This window comes from Rhamphochromis longiceps, linkage group LG23 (genome assembly GCF_057381845.1).
Source record: "Rhamphochromis longiceps isolate RC_006_pf linkage group LG23, R_longiceps_female_GT1.1, whole genome shotgun sequence".
Taxonomy (NCBI): Eukaryota; Metazoa; Chordata; class Actinopteri; order Cichliformes; family Cichlidae; genus Rhamphochromis; species Rhamphochromis longiceps.
The window spans coordinates 26305364-26330332 of record NC_140578.1 but is presented as its reverse complement, the minus strand read 5'-3'; positions in this window follow the sequence as shown (position 1 = coordinate 26330332).

Sequence of the window (24969 nt, the reverse complement as noted above, 5' to 3'; positions counted from 1 at the left end):
TTTGCCTGATCACTGAACAAAATCTTCTGTGTGAACTGAGGGTCCTGTTCCAATTTTTGTTTTGCCCATTCTGCAGATTCTGTGTGCCGATCTGGGTCATCCTCGTTGAGATGCTGCAGTAGCTGGAGTTTCTAAGGGTGCCATTTGTGAGTAGCTAATATCCGCCAAAGGGATGTTCGACTAATGCCACTCTCCAGTGACATGCGACGAGTGCTTTGCTGTGGGCTCTTGCTGAATGAAGCTAGGACAGCCACTGATGTTTCTTCATTAGTGACAGTTTTCTTGCGTCCACATTTTGGCAAATCCAACACTGAACCAGTTTCACAAAACTTAGCAAGCAGTTTGCTAACTGTAGCATGGGAGATGGGTGGTCTCGTAGGGTGTCTTGCATTGAAATCTGCTGCAATGACCTGGTTACTGCGTTCACCAGATATCAACACAATTTCGATCCGCTCCGGACGTGTTAACTTCTTCGACATGTGAACAAAGAGAAACTTGTAAATAACTCATGAAAGAATAAAGTTACGTTGAAACCAAGCACACCATTGTTTTTCTTGTGACATTACCAATAAGTTTGATGTGTCACATGGCCCTCTTCCTATTGGAAAAACAAAAGTTGTATCCAAGATGGCCGACTTCTAAATGGCCACCATGGTCACCACCCATCTTGAGGAGTTTGCCCCCTCACATATACTAATGTGCCACAAACAGGACTTTAATATCACCAACCATTCCCATGTTATTACGGTGTATCCATATAAATGGTCCACCCTGTAGAGTGAAAGTGTTATTCCTCCAAAGCCACAAAGCCGTCCTATAAGCCATGATGGCTGCTATCCCTGTCCCTCATCCTGTTTTTTAGAAGTACTTCGAAGAACAATTTAATAAAAACAGGGTTCAGATTAAGGTTGGGCTAACCACCACAAACTGTGACCACAGACAATGTGGGTGAAAGCCTTATAATAGCAGACCTACAGGAAATTTCATGTAGCTACAGGGTCCACAATGAATAAAGGTGATACTTTTTTTACTTTCAAAATATTCAAAAGCTACAACTATTGTTCTTTTCAGGGCTGTTTCATTTTGTACAAATGGGAAGGGGGTTTGTTTTAAATTGTGTTGTGAGTTTAATTCAGAAAACGTATTTTATCACTTCCTCAGAAAACATTTCAAATCGTGTTTGCAGTCTGAGTCATTTGCATTCTTCCTGCAGCTTCGAGCAACTCTTCATTTTCCCCTTTGAGGAGGGAAGCGTTCGGGCCTGTGTGGTCAGTTTGTTTTTGCCACAGCGGTTTTGTATGTTTTCACTCATGTCTGAAAATGAATACGGCGATGACTCACTGGTGTCTGACACTTCTTCTTCTTCTTCTTCTTCTTCACGTTTGCTGCGATTCGCCTTTTTGCCTTGTTTTCAGTTTTGCGGGTCTTGGCTGCGGGACGGTGTTGTTTCACGTTTAACGACGGCTGAAGCGGCCCTCTGTTTTGATAATTGTATGTGAGGGAATGCATGCTTTGCTCCCCCAGAGTTCACTCCGAGATCCAATCACAACTCTCTCAGTGACCGACTGACATTTTCCCAAAATGACGAAGCGCACCCACCCCATCCTCCACCCGGGCTACAAGCGAGCGCTCAAAGTGTTTTAAAATTGCAGTTTGACCCCAGCGTGGAGGAGGTCCACACACTCCGAGTTTAATCCTACTCCATATCTCTGTTGGCATAGTTAGAATTCAGAAGTGCTTGGCTGTAACGGGGAGGCCCCTCTGATTAGAGAGAACCCACAATGCCCTCTGTTGTTGATGTGAACTTTTGACTGCGTGGGCCGGGCCTCGACAGCAGCGGACCGCTCAGGAGTCGGCAGCGGGGTGGAATATTTGACATTTCTCCGTGATGACAGCCTTGTTGCTACTCTCGTTTTGTGCTGTATGCATCCTCTCTATGTGGACCCACGTCTCCCCTGGCAACAGAAAAATCTGATCTGGATGACAAATACTTTCCGGCTCTGGACTGTTTTGGCGAACTCCACCCAGTGAAGCCTCAGCAGCTACTTTCAAGGGTTGTTTGACATATGCTGGGCGTGAATCTATTCTCAGGGGACTCCTTTTTAATTCACACAAGTGGCGCACCAACAACAGCACCTTGTGTGTAAGTATTCACATCCCCGTCATCACGAATACCATCCAGCTGTAGTGATCTGAAGTCCTCCACTTTCTCTAAAATGGAATGAGTGTACGCTGTGGCGCAACAAGGCTGTTATTCAGGGTGACATTTAGGAGAAATGTGGTTTTGATCTCAATGTGAACATTCAGCGCTGATGCAGATGAGGGCCGTTGTGTAGAGTGGCCACGGCGTCAGTGAACTGGCTCAGTGCCCACTTTCAGAAAAAAACGCAAATAGTGCGACACTGGGTTCATCCACCAAGGCTAAGGTCTCCGTGACATGCACGAATTGTAGACTAGGTCATTTTCTCATAGCCTAACCCTTTATAACCAGAGTTGACAACTCCTACTAGCCATTAGAAAAATGCAAATTTAAAGTTCTTTATAAATTCTACACATGCACCAGTCACTTTATTAAGTACTTCCAACCTTGGTTTACTTTTAAAGCTGAGTTACTTCTTCGTGGCATATATTCAACAAGGGGCTGGAAACATTCTTCAGAGATTTTGGTAAATATTGACATGACAGCGTCACACTTTTGCTGCAGATTTGTCTCCTGCACATCCATGATGAGAACTTCATGTTCCACCACATCTACAAAAGGTGCTCTATTGGACAGAAATCTGTTGACTGTGGAGGCCGTTGAAGTGCAGTGAGATGATTTGAGCTTTGTGACATGTTGTGTTATCCTGGAAGCAGTCATCAGAAGATTGGAACACTGTGTTCATAAAGGGGTAGACATGGTCTGGAACAACGCTCAGGTAACTCAAGGTTCAAGGTTCAAGGTTCTTTATTTGTCACATGTATAGTTATACAAGTATAACACACAGTGAAATGTAGCCTGACACGCTCCTCGACATGTGCAAAAGAATTGGGGGGGGGGGGGCTGTAGAGGAAGAACATTATATATATATAGTATATACATTGGGTGAATGTGCAGTAGTAGCAGCAAGCAGGTGAATTCTGTACATTAATATGGATAGACATCTGACTATTTTACAGGATAGACAATATAAAATATTTAAAATTAAAGGAATTGAAATGTACATTGTGCCTTGGTTTAGTGTCTGGAAGAGTCCTGTCTCAGTCAATTATAGATGATGTGAGATGATGTGAGCGGGCGGGTGTGTGTGTTTAGGGCCCGGATGGCTTGGGGATAGAAGCTCCTCTTGAGTCTCTCTGTCCTTGCCCGGATGATGCAGAACCTTCTACCAGATTGCAGAAGTTGGAACAGTTTGTTGCCAGGATGGGACGGGTCCTTCAGTATCTGCGCTGCTCTAATCCGGCATCTCCTGGTGTAGGTGTCCTGAAGCGGGGGAAGAGCAATCCTGCAGCAGCATTCTGCTTTACGGATCACTCTCTGGAGAGCTTTTTGGTCCTTCACACAGCTGTTCCCAAACCACGATGTCATGTTCTGTGTGAGGATGCTCTCCACAGCGCCTGTATAGAAAATCCTGAGGATCTTTGGAGAGACCCTGAACTTCCTCAGTTGTCGTAGGTGATACAGGCGCTGCCTAGCCTTTTTGGTCTGGACCTGAATGTGGGCAGCCCATGTCAGGTCTGAGGAGATGTGGACACCAAGATACTTGAAGGACTGCACCCTCTCCACTGGAGCTCCATTGATGATAATGGGCTTGTAGTCTCTGTGCTGACTCCTTCTGAAGTCCACCACCAGCTCCTTGGTCTTGCCGACGTTCAGCTGGAGGTGGTTGTCCTGGCACCACGATGCCAGATTCTTCACTTCATCCATGTAGGCCGCCTCATCGTTGTTGGAGATGGCACCCAACACCACTGTGTCGTCAGCAAACTTCACAATGGTGTTGGAGCCATGAGTGGCCACACAGTCTGAAGTGTAGAGGGAGTAGAGCAGTGGTGAGAGGACACATCCCTGAGGTGCTCCTGTGTTGATGGTGATGCTGTTGGAGAAGCACCTGCCCACCCTCACCACCTGAGTTCTGCCAGTGAGGAAGTCCAGCACCCATGCACACAGACGGCTGTTAAGTCCCAGATCCCTCAGCTTTGTGAACAGTCTGCAGGGCACTATTGTGTTAAACGCTGAACTGTAATCAACAAACAGCATTCGCACATAGTTACCCTGTTTCTTGTCCACATGGCTGAGAGTGGTGTGTAGGACGTGGGCAATGGCATCCTCTGTGGATCTGTTGGATCTGTAGGCAAACTGCAGCGGATCTGTGGTGTCTGGGATGGAGGAGGAGATGATGTTCTTCAGGAGCCTCTCAAACACTTTCATTACTACCGAGGTCAGTGCAACTGGCCAGTAATCGTTCAGGGATGAGGGTTTGCGGTTCTTGGGCACAGGGATGATGGTGGATCTTTTGAAACATGTGGGGACCACAGACTTCGCCAGGGACTTTTCTGATGTCCAGGTTTGTTGAGCCAGTGTCAACTTTAGCCATGGTTTCCTGTTCTTAGCTGACGTTTGTGGCACCAGGTGTGGTCTTCTGCTACCAGCTTCAAGGTTCAGTGTGTTGTGCATTCAGAGATGCTCTTCTGCATACCGTGGTTGTAACAAGTGACTCTTTGAGTTACTGTTGCAACCAGTAAGGTAGAAGTAGGCATTTTCACCCATTCAACTGCTGCTCAGTGGATATGTTTTTTCTTTTTCAGACCATTTCCTATAAACCCTGGAGATGGTTGTGTGGAAAAATCCCAACAGATCAGACTTTCTGAAATGCTCAGACCAACAATCATGACACAGTCAAAGTCACTTAAATCGCTTTTCTGATGCTCAGTTTGAATTTCAGCATGTCACCTTCACCATGTCTACATGTCTAAGTAAGTTCCTGCTGTGTGATTGGCTCATTAGATATTTGCATTAACATGTAGTTGGCTCTAAAAAATTGGCCTGTGAGTGTAGTTACTTGCCAACATTGCTAGAGACACGTGGCCCTTCATCGATGAGGTTCTGGTTTGTGATATGTAGCGTGTGCACGTGGGATTTGTAAAGCATGTTTTTAGGTTAGAAATTACAATGTGTTTCTTTTTCTTTCTCTGTGTGTTAGAGGAAGAAGCTCAAAACACAAAACATCTGTAACAACCATTGTTAAACATCTAAACTTCATTTCTACATACAGGCTCTGACCCTGAGGAGCTTTACACTGGTTCGTGTGCACTGGCAGAAGCTCCCGCCTTCTTCTTCTATTTTTTTCTTGCGAACAAGTGTGATCATACCTCTCGCCTGTTAAATCACACCGTGAGCCCTGAAATATCCTCTATTTTGAAGTCACGCAGTGCACAAATGAAATCCAGCACGTTAATATGAAGCAGGATATGTACCCTCACAGCTCTCTTGGACCAAATAGCAAGTGTTGAATGAGAGAAGAGTGGAGTCTTTGAATAAAGAAATACACTCTTATTGGGGAGGTGAAGGGCTGACAATGAACCCCCTCGCTCCTAGTTGAGCCTGTGAGAGGCCGACTTGTTCATCCCTTGTTATGCCGCTAATGTGTATGATTTAAGGGGGAATTATGCACATCTCAATGTGCCTATAAATGACATTATTCATGCACAGGTGCTGCACTAAGCAGCTCCTGAATGATAATTAAGATAATCTTTCTCTTTTTCCCCCCCTCTTCCTTCACGCTCGCTCGCTCTCTTTTCTCACGGATCCACTTTGTTCAGGCAATATCTCCTGTGTCAATACCTCGCTAGACTGCAGCCCCCTCTCCCCTCAGCCATTGTCTGATCCTTATTCAGCACTAAAACCCGCACTAACAAGTGAGACCACGTCTATGTTTCTCCCCGGAGCCCGACGGTATTTCTGAGAAATAACGTGCCAAGTTGAATTAAAGTAAGAGAATAAAAAAAAAAAAAAAAAAAAAAAAACTTTTGCGAGGCAGAAACTTGGCGGCAGCGTTCCCGAGGGAATTCACCGCGCAATGAATTTCTCAAACGAGAATATGAAGACATTGATGTTGAGCACTTTGCATATGATAAGCTCTTTTTCCATAAAGAGAAATGATTAGTTTTGGAATGGTTAGGAAATGTTGCTGGGGAAAAAGTGTTCTGGGCTCTCAGATATTAAGGACATTTAGAATACATTAAAAAAAAGAGAGAAATTTTGTCATAGTTAGGAGGTAAGTTATGCCAAAATTATGTTGAAACTCAGGTTTTCTGATTAAAAAAACAGGACTAAGGCTAAACTTTCTCTCTGTGCACAGAAAGGACACATGATTCACATTTCTCCTGATGTGTTTGGACAGTAGCGAGATGCTTGGTGCCAAATTTTCGTGTGGAAATGCATCATCATAGAGATAGAGTTAGTGAATCCAGCTTCGTTTGTGTTACTGAGGAACCTGAGGCTGTTTGAGGCTGGAACCTCTCTCTGCTGTGGTAAACAGTGAGTGATGATTATCGTCGCGTACCGAGAGGAAATCCAGCTGTATTGTTTTAGCACGGCCACTTGTTTACAAGAACCTCTCTCCAGCGGACGGGCCGCACTTGATTCAGTTTTCTTTTGTGTGCAAATCACTCGTTTTGTTTGTATTTTTTCAATTTTCTTGTTGTGTTACGCTCTGAAACGGCCCTCTCTCCGGCCCATGCTGTCAAGGAAGCCATCCAGTGTCTTTTGCTGCCTGCAGCTGGGTTTCATTACCCGGCTTTTGCCACACCCTTTCACTTCAAATAAACACACTGGGTATGTATACTAGTACAGGGTGAAGTAGAAGCTCTAAATAATTCATAGCATTTGTTCTAAACTGGTCCCGTTGCCAGATAGGCGGAGTTTCCTATGTGGCTGTTTCAGGTTCTGGCAGGTAAGGCAAAAGGTATACTTGGGCAGCTCGCCAGCCAAACTAAGATTGTTATTTATATTAACTTTTTTATTTATTTAAAGGGTCATTGCACATTCATACTGTGAACATTTAGGTAAATAATGCACAGTAAATATGCCAGATGTAGACATGCAGGTTCAGTTTCATCTGCAGTCCCAGCAGGTTGATAGACTGTAATGCAAAAGATGCAAAGATAAGAGCCACAAGTACATCGATGGAAAATCATATTCTTACAAAACTCGCATATCACAACAAAAGCCCATGATGTTAATTACAAAAAGACCCTAGACACCATTGCTTTAAACATCTGGAGAAAGAGTTTTGCTCCTTAGTTCAGAGGCAACAGGTGTACAGGACTGTGTTAATGAGGGAGATGTCTTTTTGTGTTCCCACAGTGAGATGGAGCAGACGATGCTGGCAGTGAGAAGGAGTGGCTGCGTCCGAGGCGGGTGCCATAAAACCGCAGATTACTTTCAAAATAAAAAGACACTAAGCATAACCCGTGTGTGTGTGGGTCCTGTGTCACAGGGTAAGACCCACAAATGGAATAGGAAGAACATCAGTGGGTTGCGAAGCAGCTTACAAAGGTCGCAACACCTGAAGATAAAGAGGCTTTAACAGGACACTGCACATTAAGCCACACAGAACCTGTTGGCAAACAACAAGCTCCGTTTTCAGGGGGAAATTATTTTCCATAAGATTTCTGGAGGATTTTTTTCTGGAGGTTGCTGGTAGTTGTTGTGAAATTGTTTGCCTACACATAGATATGCAGGCCTAAAAACCAGTCATGACATGGTAACAACCAGTCACTAGGGAAAAAGATGTACTCCCAACCAATTGGTGAGTGGTTGGTGGAGGTTGGTAGCAGCTGCTGGATGAAACAGTTACAAAGAAGGTGCACCAAAAACCATCTTGTAGTTGCTTTGGTTGCTAGCAGAATGCTTCGGTTGCCTGCAATTTGTTTGTCTGCAAATATTCAACTCCTCACTGAGCAGTTGTGAAACAGTAAAGAGTGCAATCCAAACCAGAAACAGAGACTGTTTACCTTCAAAGTAAAGACTGCAGCTTTTCAAACCTTTCACCACTGCCCATATGGAAAAGATATATATAAATCTTATAAAGTTTGTATCTGTCTTGTGTGAAACTTGTATGAAAAGCATATAAGAGTGAAAACAGATATAAGATCCCTTGAAAAATTATATAATGAAACTTGTATGTTTTGGATACTTACTAAAACAATGTATGAAAGTAATGAGAAAGTGGCCACTTTCATGAGTAATCACATATAAGTTTTTACTATTTCTTTTCCATATGGGTGAAAACAATGAAACCAAATATATTTCCAGCTTTTAATTTGAAGGCCTCCGTTTCTGGTTTGCTTTACACTTTTTAAAGTTTAACTACCAGTCAGTGGTTAGTTAGCGAGTATTTGTAGACAAGTTGGTGTCTTCCATGCAACTTTGAGCAACCAATAATCACAACGGCTGATTTTGGTACAGCACTAAATTTGTGACCAATTTCTCCCACTGACTGGCAGAAGCTACTCTGCCATTCAGGAAACATTAAATTTTCCTCTACATCTGCTGGTTTCCAGGTGTGACTGGGATGCATAGATGGACAGAGGTTATCTACATAGCAACTTTAAGCACAGCAGGCACTGACTAAAGCGCTGAACAGGAAGTACAATCATCAAATCAAGTTAAATTATCAAAGAAACTATAAAAATGATTTGAGGAAAAAAAGCTTATTAAGTAAGGAACTGAGTGATAAATAATAAATAATAATACAAAAGCAAAAATAATAATAAAAAGAAATGCACTGGGGGAAGTGACACAGTAAATTAAAAAGCTGAAAAAGTTAAGAGTGTCTTATGATTTCAAGACTGTTACTGAGGAAGATTACCTAATGTGAAGTGGGAGATCAGTCCAGAGTTTCTGAGTTGCAACTGTTGAAGCCAGTCTGAAGGTTGGAATTAGCGGAAACCGCTGATCAATGGACTCAAAGTCAGCGGCGTGGGACATAGAAGGCCATCAGCTGATGTGGACTGGCACTGAGATCAGCTGATCTGATAGATTGTGACTGAACTTGACTTTGTGGAGCAGCTCAAAATACATGCTCTTTCTTAAAAAAAATTCAAATGTTGTTCTCTTTACTCTCTTGCATTTATCTAACAGAAAGCAGTTCAGTGGTTTGTGTAAGTACTTAAGTCAAATAAAAGTGTTAGTGTTGATTCGCTCTTCCACAACCTTCTTTTTGGCACAAACACACAATCAGCACATGGTTTGAGTCCTATCTGTGACTGTTGCATTCACATTTATCCTTTTCTGTTAATTGCTAGCCTATCAAACTACAACTGAGGCAAACCATCAACTGCACATGAAACGCTAATGCTGTATCATGAAGCTCACACCTGTTGGTCCACATTTATGGGGCTGTCAGCTGTCGATACAGACATATAAAATATATATGATAGATGATAATTTAAGTTAAAACACACCATCTCACAATCAAACAGGAAGAGGCTAACTTCCAACAAGCTTAACTGCCATTTTCTTTGTTACCACCTGCAGAACAGATGTTTACTTCAGACATTTAGGGAATTCTATTGAAGTCATCTGGAACACCCTGCACACTGGAAAACGACACTAATAGGGAACTCCTAAAAGTTCTAACTAAGCTCCGGCATATGCTGGTTGGGAGCACATGCGAAAATGCATGGCAGGTAGATGGTGGGTGCTGCTGCTGGAATTGACACTACTGAGTGAACAATGAGACTAAGCTAAATCCAAACAATTACCTAAAACCTGCTTGAAGGCTTCATAGATACTCTAGAACTACACAACATCAAGCTTGATATGAAAATATCGATTAGCACAGCTTTAAGGACTCCTTTTTTTTAGATTTACTCACCGTAATGGAACATTTTATCATCGTGGTATTTTTACAGAAAGAAACAAAAAGGTTACTCCCTTCTCTAGCCACTGCAAAAGTGGATTTCTGAATCCTTCAGAGTGAGACACTCCACCCAATGGGTTCTCTAAGAAGTTTAAATTATGAATCTTTTTTGCGAGTAAAGTTTGGTCACAGATGGATGGCTGCCAGTTGTTTGCAAGAAGCAGAGGACATAAATTAGCAAAGTGGTTTCTCTGCAGAGTAAAATGTCACTGCAATCGTCAACAAGTCCTCCAGAACCAAAATGACAAAATAGGTTACTTATCTTTCCCTTCCAGCATTTTCTGATCTGACTTTGCTGTTTTTTTCCACCGCCGCACTTTTTTGTCAATACCTCCTAAAATGTTTATGCTGATAGGGGAATAAAAGTGGCTATGTCAGCTGATCTGATAGTCAAATGGTTTGATTAGGAGAGAAAGAAAATCATGATAAGAGAATAATCTGAATTAAGTGCAGTTATGGAGTAATTAGAGACACTCTATAGCAGCCTTACTGTACAGTTTAAAAAGATCCTAGGACCAAAGACTACATCTGTCACAGCAACTGTCGCAAAAGGCAGAATTAACTTCCTCTAAAACCCAGATTTCCTCTGCAAATGACACTGAATCATATATATTTGAACTGTGCCTCCTGGCTACAGCGTGTCCTGAAATGTCTTTAATAAGGATGAGGATGTTAACGGGCCGCTATAGCTCCAGTTTTAAATTAGAAATAACCCGGCAGAACGCTTGACTTACAGAAAAAGGTTAGGTTTAAACACAACACATTAATCTCTGCTGCTCGCTCGCACATTTATGGATCCGAGTAAGTGTGCGTGTGTGCGTTTCTGGACAGAAGCAGCCATCGCCATTAACCAAAATATGAAAAAGCAATTACAAAAATGAGTGTGTGCACAGAGAAGCGCTCACTGATATCGTGAGTAAAATGTGAAAAAGTAACATTTTAAATCTGTAAAGGGATGTTTGTCTGTGCTATCAGCTTAATCTAAAAGTGATAAGGCAAAGATGAGAATCAATAATTATTGGGATCATAATAAACTCAAAGTGTGCAGCCCGGCTGTATATCAGCACTCCGGACTGCAGCAGGAGCAGCAGCAGAAGGCATGTGTGCGCAGGCCTTACAATTTCCACCTGATTACAATGATCAAGGCTCATATCTGTTTTCAGCGGCTGTGCATCTTTATTACTTTTTTTTGTGGCAGAAATTGCAGCTTTTACTGATGACGGGCAATTTGAAAGTACCCTTGTTGAATAGTCACAGGTGCCATGTTGTTTGAATCAAGCTGACTTGCTGCGAAATAGCTGGAGTGCTTTTGATTTTTTTTTTTTTTTCACTCTTCTTTGTGCAGGAAGAGAGCACACAAAATGAAATGCTGTTTTATGCTATTAGGAGATCAGAGATTTAGTTACACAAACATTTTATAAAGGCAGCGATATTCTCATTAGCAGAGTTAAACCAGACTGGCAGTTATCTGTTTTGACATTTAGCATATGCTACAGTCACACTAGGGAAAACAGTGGTCAGCGACCGAGGCAGGACTAAAATTATTACCACTGTAATATGAACTTGCAATCTTATCTTTCTGCAACCTTACTGTCATATGGCAATATAACCAGAATGCAACCAGTTGGCAACCAGTTGCAGAGAGACAAAGATTGACTCAGATTGATTGCAGATTGATGTGTTGGTCTCTCTGCCATTTATAAAGTCTGTTTAGATATACCATCTACAAGGTGTCCACGGGGCAACCCTTGATTGAAGCTCAGTCACATGCCTAAGGCTTTAGTCAGGATGGCCTAGAAACTGTTCAGTGACAACACAGTAACCACCTGTCGCTCGGGGGAAAATATGTACTTATCCACTGCTAGTGGTTTCTGACAGTAATTCGGAAATTTATTGCTAAGCTCCAGTCACACAGGCCTAAAACGACTGACCATAGACCCCATGGTGACCACCAGTTGATAGGGAAAAAGATGTTGTGTTGCTGAAGGTTAGTGACAGTTGCTGGATGAAATCAGTCACAAAGAGACAACACTTTTCCACATTTTAGTTTGAAGGTAAATATTCCCAGGTTTGAGTTTGCATTACACTTTTGAAAATTTCACTACTGCTTTGTGTTAGTAAGGGTGTGTTTGTAGATAAATTGGATAATCCCATGTAAACTCCTAGCAATCTGCTAGCGATCAAAGCAATCACCAGGAAGTATTCGGTGCAGCACATTCATACCATCCAGTGAATTCCAGCAACCACTCACCAGCAAGTTGGGAAATTCACATTCCCTCGAACCTGTAGTTACCAAAGCATTGCCGATTGCTCTCTAGACCTGTGTGATTAAGGCCTTAACATCCTCCTCTAGCAGAGCCCATCCCAAACGATCGGACTTGTTGGTCTGCGTTTGAAACACAAAACATTTTATTGTTCACTGAACATGGCTAACCTTAACGATCCACTTTTTTGATTTTTATAACTCCTCCATTCGGCTTTCTTGGCTGAGCTATAGTGCTGTTTAGTATCAGTCAGAAGTTCTGTGTTGCAATTCTAATTGTGGATTAGAACAACCAATAACTTGACTAATGAGAGATGACATATCTGGATTAACTTTAGCTTTTATTGGTCAGTTTGTTGCTTTGTGATTGCCAGTATCAGATGCTGCTGCAGTTCAAGGTGTTCCCTAAAATTCATCACATTGTTAGCATCAGTCTTTTTCATGACTAAAGCTGATGCTAGAAAACATGCAGGACATATGTTATTAGGACATATATTATGTTGTAGTAGTTTGGGCCTCTTTGTAGACCCACACAGGGTAGGAATTTCATACTTACATCTCACGTTCAATGCATGCAATGGAAACCTTGCAATACAAATTTGCGGATTAATGAGATGAAATCTGCTATTTTTCAAACTTCTGTTGGTAGTCTTGATGATGAATCTCTCGTATTGTGCTGTCATGTCACGGAGAACTGGCAGGACATAAAGTAATCTCTCTCAAAGTGCGTCTTGTTTTATTCCAGACATTGCTGCTCGCCTTCCACAACACGAACAACATCTGAAATCAGGTGTTCAGCAACAAGTTTAAAGTATTTACTGCCTCCAAGTGCTTACTTGGCGTCAGCTGCATCTGTCCAAAACGCTCAGGTTTCCTCCTTTTTTTGCTTTGCTTTCATGCCACATGAAAACAGTTTGAGTGCCTTGTACCTGGCTCAATCCCCAAAGGATTCATATGCGAGTCTGTGTTTGTGTCATATCCTTTTCAATATCCACATCTCTAAGATCACACACAAACGAATCAAGCAAACATTGAAAGGAGAGATGCGTCTGGGGTTGGTTGGGGGGGGGTTAAACATCTTTGTTCCGTCTGCTCTTTAGAAAGCTTTAGCCAGCCCGTCTTCACTGAAGCGTACAGGATGTGCCTGATGTTTCCTTGGCAAAGGAAAAGGTAAAAATAGAGAAGATTCATCTGGTTTGAGTTCTGCGGCACCACATTACTTTAGGGGTGGTTTCTTTCCTGCTCTTTTCCTTTTTTTTCTTTTTTTGTTCAGCGGTCCTGGGCCCTTGTGTGTGATTGAAGCTCAAACGGACCAGGAAATGCAAATAATCCCATTTCTGAAGACGTCCAGTGACGTGATTGTTGGGACGGTAGAAGGAGGCTGGCCAGCTCGCCACATTAAAGGCAGCATTTGAGCGCGAGATGAGTGGAGACTGGGTTAAGTTAAGCAAGAGGAGAAGACTTCAAAGCCTGCTAGGTTCGCCTGCCCAATTGAGAGTGACGAGATGTGTCTTTTATTAATAGCATTCACCAGAGTTTCTTGTTTCTGCTCTCAGCTTGTTCCATTGTTCCTACAATCACGCCAACGTGGAGACAGACTGAAAGGAGTCGTTTGAAAGCCGTAGAGCAAATTACACCTTGATTACACGCGAGGGAGGCAGTTGAAGGATTTACTGTTTGTGACTGTTTGACACGGCTTGTTTTAGTCTAATTTTAGGCCCTTTATCACCTCATTAAAACCATATACTATAAGCTTTTAACAAGGTTGAGTATACAGTCAGATTGTACAGTTATTTACTCATAGCAAGTATGTGCAGACATTTTCCATGACATGCGGGAGCCACTTAGAAAAGCTGTTTTGTTTTTAATCATAGTGTTTATCCCTTTAAAATGTTTGAATTTAAAGCTTTACAGAATGAAAACACTGGTAACACCATTCTTTCTTTAAAACTTCAAAGACCCTTCTTAGGGCCTCCAAAAGCCTAAAAGTAAGGTTTTGAAGGCCGCGTTCAGTCTTACCTGTGTATGGGCAAGTTAATCAAATTAAAATCTGCTTACTTTGATAATAAATATAACACATAACAGCCCAAGAGCTAATAAAATGGTTTCAACTTAATTAAAAAAAAGTCCAGTTCTATTGTCTTCAAGTACAAATAACAGTCAACCCTCTGACCCTCTGTAAACACAATGATATCCTGCTTGTTCTGGAAATTTCTTTCCACATGAATTGTTTTGTTGTTATTTTCCTGCATGGATCAAGCAACTCAGTAAGCGAGCAGTGTTGGCAGGGAAAGCAAGCAAATCTGTCTGAGCATTGTTAAATTCTTTGCAGGAACTGGAGTCACAAGAATAGTCATCTATGTGTGTAACAGTACAGATCCCATGATTCATTGTGTTTTTAATGATTATAATACTGAGGGCAAGATGTCAGGGGCAAGATTTAGGAAATCAGAACAAACAGTGCAATATGAAAATAGCTGATTCACAGTCATGTAGATACCTCATTTTCTCTGTGGCTTTATCCGTCCTTCATTTAGATTTGCGCACATTCATTTATCCAAAGCTCTCTTATGGTCGCACCACAGCATTTCAATCAGGTTGAGGTCTGGACATTAATGGGACCATTGCAATACTTTGATCCTTTTCTTTTTCAGTTATTCTGTTGTAGATTTGCTGCTGTGCTTAGGATCATTGTCCTGTTACATGACCCTGTCAGACGGATGGCCTCACACCTACTCTAGAATACTTTGGTTTACAGAGGAGTTCATGGTCCAGCCAATGACTTCAAGGTGTCCAGGTCCTGTGGCTGCAAAGCAAGCCAAAATCAACACCCCTCCATTACCTTGTGGGTATGAGGCGTTTGTGCTGATGTACTCAGTTTGGTTTTGTGCATTATGACTAAACATCATCACTTTGGTCTCGTCTGTCCAAAGGACATTGTTCCAGACGTCTTGTGGGTTTTTTTTTAGATGCAACTTTGCAGAACTAAGCCATGCTGCCATGTTCGTTTTAGAGAGAAGAGCCCCCCCCCCCCCAGCCCTTCCAAGGAAGCCATGTAGAGTCTGAGATGTTGTTCTTGGGTCTTTTGCAGTTTCTTTAAGCACTGGTTTGTCTGACTTTGGGGCGAATTTGCTAGGATGTCCACTCCTGGGAAGATTGTGGCATTGAGTCTTTTTACCATGGTAAAAAAAAAAAAGAAAGAAAAAGAAAAGAACAGAAAAAAATTAATTTAAATGGCCATCTTCTAACAAACACAGTTGTGGTTGAGATTGATTCACCAAAGTGTTTTTGCAGCATTTGCAAAGTAAGAAGTGGGGGGATTCCCAACTTCCTTAATGCTGTTTTCAGTAAATGCAATCATGAAAGAACTTGTAATTAAAAAGAATCAACCTTTTTGGAAGGGTTTTGGTTAAAAGCCGGACAAAGCCGCAACAAGCAAGTCAAAAGATCTTAAAAACGCAGTTACTGATTAAAGCCTCATTTGCAGCCTCTAAATGAATAAACATGGGGAATGTGCTTGAGTGATCAGAGTGTACAACTGCACATCCAGTTTTTGGTGTAAATCTGAAAAATTGATTATGATTGATTTTCAGCACCAATCGATCCAAACCTCTAAAGAAAGCTCAACTGTCTTTGAGTTCCTTTCTTGAAGGACATTCAAAGCTCTTCTTTGGATGTTTCTGCCTTTTATTCTGTTCTCTGTCAACATGATCCCACACTGCTGTTGAGGTCCGAGCTCTGGAGAGGCCGATCTATGACTGATAGTGTTCCACTGTGTTTTTCTATCCTGGTATGCTTTTACTGCACTGACTGTGTGTTTGGGGTTAATGTCATACTGAAAAATGAAGCTGCTGCCAATCAAATTCTGAAGGTACTTTTCTGTGTTCATAATTCCTCAATTTGTATAAGCTCTTCAATACCGCTGACTGAAATGCAGCCACAAACCATGACAGAGCCTCCACCGTGTTTTACAACTCAAAACCTCAGTAGTATCTGGTACGTTTCTGTACTTTGCAGCAATTTAACTTAAAAAAAAGGCATTTTTTCAACAGGTTACGCACAACAGATAGTTTCACTAGGCCTCTATGCAACATCATAACATAATATGTCTTTATTATTTTTCGGAGGGACCAATAGAAACAGCTCAACATGGAGTCGAACCACTGTCAAGTGGCTCTTTAGAGGGAAAAAGGTGGGGCAATCACCTCCTCATGTAATGCATGTGGTTTTAGTTTCAGTCTGGAGGATTAACTCATAGCAAAATACTTTGATTTTTCTTCTTACATTTACATGAGTTTGGCTCTGTCTCCCAAAACTCTTCAATTATCATCCTAATTTTCCAGCCGCGGCCTTCATTCATCACTGCCGCTGTACAGAAGTGCATCAGGAACTATTTCAGAGATTGCTGATTTGCATATTGCGATGCGAGCACTGCCCATCATCATCCCTTCTCCTCATTAAACATCGGGTATCTTGCCTTCTTTTTGTGTGTGTGAATTTTTTTTTTTTAGAGAAAAGAATGCAAAAAAATATATAAATAAAAGACATCTCGATTTAGCTGCTTTAATTCTCGTCAGCGGTCTTGTAATTGGTGTTTACGTGATTGGCTTTTTTACTCCGTTCCATAAATCCTTGTCAATCTAAAGTCGGCCTAGCGTGTTATCAAGCGAACAGAAAAGAAATAAATGCCTCAAAAAAACAAAACACCACAGTAAACATTCCATAATTGACTGTTTAGGAGCGCGATCATCAGTTAGGGTTTGATTTGAGGATGTAATCTGCTTTTGCGGATGCCAGGCCATTCAACCAAAATGGACACGAGAGTTAATGCAGCTCTAACCTCTGAGCCATTTATGCTTAGTCGAATGTACTTGTAATGATTAAGTTTGAAAGAGCCATGTTTTATCATCGGCCAACACAAGAGTTGGCAATCTTAAGACCTTCAACTAGAAATAATTAGGATCTATTTGAATGCTGAAAGTGGTGCACAGTGCTGAGACAAGAGCTAAGCTTGTTAACGAATGTGGTGGCAATTAAATGGCTCATCCCCCCCCCCCCCTCCCCCTTCCCCGTCCGCCTCCTTACTGTTTATGTTTTTTTATCACCTGCAAATTGATTATAATTCTCTGCATTTGCTTGACCATAAAGTTTCTGAATGTCTCCGGGCGTAATTGAAAATGCCGGCTCTATTGCGGTGACTGGGCATTGTTTCGGTTTTAAACCACACACCCCCTCCCACCTTCACAAAAGACCAGAAAGTATTTTTAGTTCCCACGGATCCCACATGAAACCTGAGCTGGCGACATGGTTAAAATTAGTCCATGTGGCTTATTTTTAATGCCCCCCTCCCTTCTCACTTTTCCTCCTCCTTTTTTAATTTCTCCACATAGTTTAACGTTTAAAAAAAAAAAATCAGGTCAACCTTTAAGATTTATGAGCAGAGTGGAGAAGAAAAAAAAGAATTAATGGTATGCTATTTTTATTCAGTCAGTCGTCTGTTAATTTGATATGACCTTAGTCAAAGGCGGTGAAATAACAAACTCTACTTACTCCTTCTTAAGACCAAACCCCTGGTCTCCCATGCTGCTTTGCTGAGGATCTGAGAGGCAAAGGGGCCTCTCAACTCTTATCTGCACAACTCAACACGCAGGATTTTTCTGGACATCAGTTGCACTAAGAAACCAATACTCTTTCATCTAATTACAGAGCATATTGTTTCAATTAGGCCTCTCTCATTTGTTTTCTTCTTTTTGTCTCCCCCCCTCCCCAAACGCTTGTCGATTTGAAAATCTGTTTTTGAAACAATAAAATTGCCGTTCGAGTTTGCCTCTCAGGCGCAATCGTAAAATAAATCTTGACAGCCTAACGAGGCTCCTCGTCAGGCGACGGCGGAGAGAAAATTTCGACCGCGCAAAAGGTTGCCCGCTTCGCCTCTTGTGAGCGTCTTTGTCCGCGGGCCAAGGCAGAGGTGCGTCACCCTCCTTTATTTCCCACCTTTTTCTCACCGATGAGTTCCCAGTGTGACTCTCCTCGTGACAGCATCCAAACTTTGCTGCCGCACGGGCCCCGAGCGCTCACAGCCCTCCATTGAAGCATCCCTGCAGGGGTTTTCTTCACAGTGGGGGCTAGAGGTGGGGGGTGAAGGTGAAAGTTTGGCACCGGGCAACAGATCCCCAACAGTGGGCTCCTTTGTTGCCAGGTTGCTCACGCTCAGCGATGTGGACGAGCCAGGTGGCCTCTGACCTGACCTCTACTCTGGGAGAACCGGTGGGCAGAGAGGCTGAAGTAAAAAAGAAAAGAGAAAGGCAAAATTTAAAAAAAAGAAAGGAAGAGGCTAACTTGGTTGGGAGAAAGGGTTGGAATGGAGGAAGGGGAGATCGTGGGGGGACGGTATGAAACAAAGTGCTCAGAAATAGGTCAACCAGTATCTCATTTTTCTTGCTAAGCTTGTAATCACCCTTGACAGGCACACTGTGGAACAGGCTATTCAGTAGGAATTCGGGGCTCATCACTGAATTATGGAGCCTAAACCATGATATAAGGGACGTTTGGAAGATGGAGGCTCTTTGTTTGATCACTTTTTGCTGAATTTGTTTGGTGTAGGTTTCTGCTGCTGAGATGGAGTTACCTTCATTAGTGGAGATTGTCTCCTGGTTGAGTCAGCGTGAGGGTTTTGTTGAGTCTCCACAGAAAAAAAAGGGAGGTAGTGTTGATGTTTTTGCTCAAGGGCACCTTCAGATAGGACAAAGGGTTATTCATTCACATTCAAAGGCCTGTCCAGCCATGCCGTGACTTTCATGTGACCCATGAAAAACACGTTTCAAAAGCTGCATGCTTTGATTCAGGCATTGGTATCTCCATCAGCCTGTTTTAATGGTAGAGAGCGTTCACATTAAGCCTTAAAGGGATATTCCAACATATCATCATCCCAAAGTATCAAATTCTGTCACTTTGTTCAATGCCAAACCAATATTAGATTGCAATTCCGAGATTGGAGGTTGGAGATGTGGCAGAAGTTTAAATCCCCCAAAAATGCTAGATTGTACCAATCTTGCTTCTTCACCCTGCTGGTTAAGGTTAGGCATCCAAATCTAGTCTAGCTTTAGGAAAATAATGAGTTTGGGTTAAAATATACACAATTCACAAAGTGAATGGGATTTTTTCCCCATTCAGAATAGGGTAGTACAATCAGTCAACCTACTTTTAAACTTCATGCTGAAGAAATGTGCATTTTCTTGCTAATTCGTTCTTCTTGCTATTCCCATTTGATAAGTAAGAAAAGTCAGTTATTCTTTAATAAATTAAATCACAAAATTTCTGAGGTCAAAAGTCATCATTGATGATAAAAACTGTTATTAGTCTCTGATGCAGATCAGTTAAAATAACAGTCTTTCATTACCTGGTTGCCAAGAATTGGGAAAAATACATAAATAAATAAATGAATTAAATAAAACAAGCAAACAAAAATATTCTGATTGCATAGGATAATGTTTGAGATGATCACCAATAATTATTACATCACATGGTTAACAAGCATCCATACTTGGAGCAAGAGACGAGTCTCACTCCAGTCAAGCTAAACTAAAACCTAATTATAAGTGTGTCAAAAGATTTTAACAAAGTGATAGAAAAAAACACTGTAAAAAAACAAAGAAATGTGAACTAACAAAACAAAAACTTAAATTAAAACAATTAAATGCAATTGATTAACTGAACATCAGCAAATGTGAGCATCTCTGTAAAAGCAAAGTCCATACCTCAACATGATTGAAATGCTGTGGTGGGACCTTATGAGAGCTGCAGATGAATCTCAATGAACTTAAACAATGCTGTAAAGAAGAGTTTAACAAAATTCTGCCACAACAATGTAAAATTATCCAAAAAATATTTCTTCAAGTCACTGCTGATAAAATTAGTGCTACAACCTTCTGAATCATGACTGTGAGTCAGCTGTGTTTGTACTCTAATATTTTGCTTTTCCTTCAAAAAAAAAAAAGAAAAGCTCATCTGTAATGAGCAAACTGAATGGAAGCTTGTGGCATTTTTCGACATCAATGAGTAAATATTTCAAGTTACTATCTTAAAAGTTTGACTTGCTAACTCAACCTTGTTGTGAAAAATACCTCAATCTCATAATTTCAGGCTATAGAAAAGAAATTTTGAGATAATAACTCAGAATTTTGACATATGGATGGCAAAAAACACTCTGGAAACCAAATAAAATTAAAATAAAATGAAAACATGAAGCTTAAAGTAAAATAAATACTAATAAGAAAATATAGAACCATAATATGTCTGCTTGGTGTGTCCAAAATCAATGCCACGCTTGCATCTTTTAGACCAGAGCAATTGACGTCCTGGGAATGAAAAGAGACCAGGAAACAGAGAACAGATTGAAATATGATCTCAAATCACAGATAAATAGAAGAAAAGTAAGGAAGATCAAAAAACGTCTTTAACGTAAATTAGGTGTAACCATTGTGATGCAAATTTTCACCAAGAAATCAATCACAATCTTCATCACTTCCTCTCCACACTGGATCAGAAATTCAAGCAGCCTAGAAATAATTGTGTGCGCCGTTGCTGAATGTTCATCAGGAAGCGATTTCCCCCCATCTCGCCGCAGATTTAAATGTGATCTTGTTAAGCCACCAAGGGACTGAGTCTCGCCCATGGGTGGCCAAAGGATACTCTGTGTTAATGAGGTGTGCACGGGCCCCGTGGGTAATGGTGGTGTCACGCCAAAGCTTTTAGACACCCGAGGGCAACGATACAGTTCGGCCCAGACCTCGGCTGTCGCCTGACATTCAGTTGACGCTGAAACAATGAAACGCGTCGACCATAAAAACTGGGTTTTCATTGGCAGTTGTGATCCCTTCCACTCTAAATACCCATTCTAATATGCACTTTGCCCATTATGTCTGTGTTAATAAGAAATCTCTTTGAGAATGTGCCCATTGTTGAGTGAGTCTGTTAATTATGACAGCTCAAAGTGCTGCTGTATTCTACTGACTCTTCCTCATAAGAAGCATGATTATTCATCACCAACGATAAGAATTAATATGCAGTACTGCATGCACCCCGAAAAATATTGTGTTTTTCCCCTTTCTCTCTCTCTCTCTCTCTCTCCCTTCCACCAAATTTGAATGCTCCAAATTACACATTCAATCCATCTTTGTTTGTGTATTTAACCCTGTTAAACATGGCAGCACTTTGTGACTTTTAAAGACCCGTGGCTTATTGGACTTGGAGCTGGCATCGCTAAGTGACAATTTGGGCTGTGTTTGCTATCAAATAAACACTTAATGTATCTGGGGATGTAAACAAATGTTCATTCACCGCCACGCATCTGCTAGAAATAAAGCCGGGCTTCAGAAAAAGTGTCGCAGCGCTTTCAACCAAAACGACACCCATTAACGCCCGCTGTATTTCTTCTTCTTCTTTTTTTTACATGGTTAGAGTGACACACTATATCTGATGATATAATAGATTGGCCTCAGCTGAAGAAGGTCAGAAAGAGAGCAGTACAATGAGGGGAGGCACTATAAGCTCTGAAAACTATAATGGTGAAGGGATCAGAAACCCCTGCTGTTTGTATCCAGAGCATTTAATCAAACTGGCATTAGCTTGGCACTGTAGCTTAAACTTTGCTTACCTTCCAATCCTGTCCGGGAACTTCATATTGTTGACAGTAGCTTTGAATTCAGCTATAGACTCAGCAACTAAAAGGATAAGATGGGCTTAAAGGGCTTTTTATAACCTTTCTATTCATCCTGAAACACTGTCAGTCCAAAGGACACATCGGCTCAAACACCTGGCTGGAAGTCCACGACGCTTTTAGCCCGGGCAGAGGAAGCATTTCAAATTAATTACTTGCAGGTTTATTGACTGTTGATTGCGCTTTCATGCGAGCTATGGAAGTGTACTCTTCTCTTAATGCTGCCTGTGTGACTGTAATGGGTGTCAGGTGATGGGAAAGGCTTGGCGAATGCTTTTGTTGTTCAAAAGAAGGCGAAATGTCAACACAGATGTGAATCAGAACATCTGCACATGTTGTTTTCTCCTAATGTTACCTCATCATGATACAGCATTGTTCTATTTCAAAGCATTTTCAGCTGTTCAACTCCATAGACTGTATATAAATAATGAATGTAGCATCCGGGTCTGAAAAGTGAAGCCAGTGTAGAAGTGCTTTTACTCTGCATTCTTTCTAATGGCCAGCAGGGGGCTACGTTTACAGATTGTATAAAAGTATTTAAGAAATTATCAGTCTTCCTTTTTTAATTTAAGATCTCTGTGAGACTTTCTTTACACATTTATGGTCTCTTTTGTGAGTTTCAAGGCTAATTTAGTAGAAAATGGTGAGAGGATGATTGAGTTGCTAACCACTTACTGGTTTCCCAGTCAGATTGGTTTTCTTACCGATCAACACCAAGGTAGCACCTGTGAATAATCTCCAGCTGAGATGTCACAATAGGAATTCTCTTTAGAGATCTGGTTTGTAAATAGTTGCAATGGTTATAAAAGATACCAGTATGCAAACTCCAGTTCCTACGGAAAAATGTGAATTTACCAACCTGTTGGTGTGTTGTAGCAGAGGTTTGCTGGGTGTCACTGGGTGAAATCACTTGCGAAGAGGGTGCTGCAACTGTCAATTGCTTCTGTCTCGAGCAGAGTGCTGCGGTCACTTCTTACTTTGCGTGGAAAAATGGTGATTTGTCTGTAAACACTTGTCAAGCTGTAGCAAAAAGTGTGTCGCAAACTCTTGGACAATCTTCAAAGTAAAAGTGGCACTGTTTGAAATGTATTGGTTGTAGTAATAAGGCACAACTTTTATTTTGAAGATGGCCAATCAGGCCTCAGTGAGGTTGCCAGGGGGTTGCAGACCAGTCTTAATTGGTGATTCTAAAATAACCACAGGTGTGAGCGTAAGTACTAATGGTTGTCTCTTTGTTAGTCTTGCAACAGATTGGGGACTTGTCCAAAATATGTCCTGCCTTTCACTTTATGATAGCTGGGATAGACTCTAGCTTTCCTGCAACCCTGATGGATGGATGGCAAATGATCTTTACTACCACTTGATGGGCAGTTGGAGAGTGTTTGCAGACAAGTCAACAACCTCCAGGCAAACTGCTTCCAACCAAAGCAATCACAAGGACGTTTGTGACCACTTTCACGCAACAACTGCCAACAAACTCCTGTTGTTGCTCATGAAGCACCAACCAGTCTCTTAGTTTGGGTGATCAGGGACTAAATGTTGTGCTTTATACTAAAATAAAGTGAAACATTTGGAGATGTCTTTTAATATCAAACCAAATTTAAAGCCACCCATGAGATCTAATTGACTGAGGACCTCTGATATAGAGGAGATCCACCAGAACCACCCGTCAGATGGAGAAAACATTTGGGGTGCAATATGAGAGCACATATATGTCCACTTTGGAAAACACTCATCCACAGGAAGCAATAAATGTCTCTTGCATTGGATCACAGGAAGCTTCCTGTCGAGTCCACTTCCACCATTGCTTTCCTGATGGTGGGTTGCTGGATTCCTTATCTTCCTTGCAGCTATAACTTTGTTGTTCTTCCTGCAGCATCCATGCTCTGTGGCTCCTTGTCATCTTCCTTGAGTTAGCCTTGCAAGCTGGGTCCCCCCCCCCCAAAAAAAAACACTCCTAGTTTTGGCCTAACTACCATCTGGGCAATCTCATTTTTATATTGTATCTATTTTGTAACGATTAATAAATGTGTGATATTCCCAAAGATAATGAATAATTTCATCATGATCATGATTATTTCTATAACTGAGTAACTCAGGTTCCCGTAGCGCAAAGAAAAAACGTCTGCATGGATGTGTGTTTAAGTGTGCTGATGTTTTCAGCGTGTATTAGACAACTTACCTCTTTTGCTCCTGCAACGTCCAACATTTCTAACTGTGTATAATGCTGCAGAAATGTCTTTAAACATCACTAACTGGAAAATAAAGCAGAAGGGGCATCTGATTGGCTTAAAACCAATTCGAGTTAGATGCAGAAGCAAGACAAACCTTCCATCCCTGCAGCTTGTTCAGAGCAGCGTGTTTATGCATGTTTGTCCGCATTTGTGTGTGTGTGTGTGTGTGTGTGCGAGTGGTTACGTATCTGTTATAATATAACTGAGAATCATGATGCAAGCTTTTCGCCCAGAGTGTTTTTGAGCTCATTTTCAAATGGTAATTTGCCTTATCCGAAGCAAACTCACTGAGTGTAAGTAAGTGATTATTTGCATGGCTGACAATCATTCGGCTCGCCTGCGGTCTTTTTCCAAACTGCTCCAGTTTGTCCAGTCTTTGAAAGAAAAAAAATACTCAGGGAGGGCCAGTTCTCTTTGAAATATCCTTTCATTTACCTTATCATTAGACACAAATGTGGCATAGTTAACAGTGAGTGAAAAAAGGAAAAGCACAGCCAGCCAGTACTTCTTCATAAGTCTGATGAAGGCTTATGAAGAAAAAAAAAATCTTCTTTGTGATTGTTGAATAAAGACACAGTTGATGATTTTTTTTTTAACTGCTACTTTTTTCACTTTTTGGCAATCTTTTTTGCTCTAACTTTCTTGGGTTTTGGTTTTGAGCACCTCCAGGCTTTGGGTTTCTATCAAAGAGCCAAGTTTTCTGTGCTGCAGTTTAATTGGTTATTATCCCATTAGAGGCATCATGTTGGCCGGTAAAGTGCAGTAACGACAGGACGCACTGACAGCAGTACAATGTGGTGATTTAGTATCTGCACTCCCCCTCAATCACACTCAAATGTCAGCCACAGA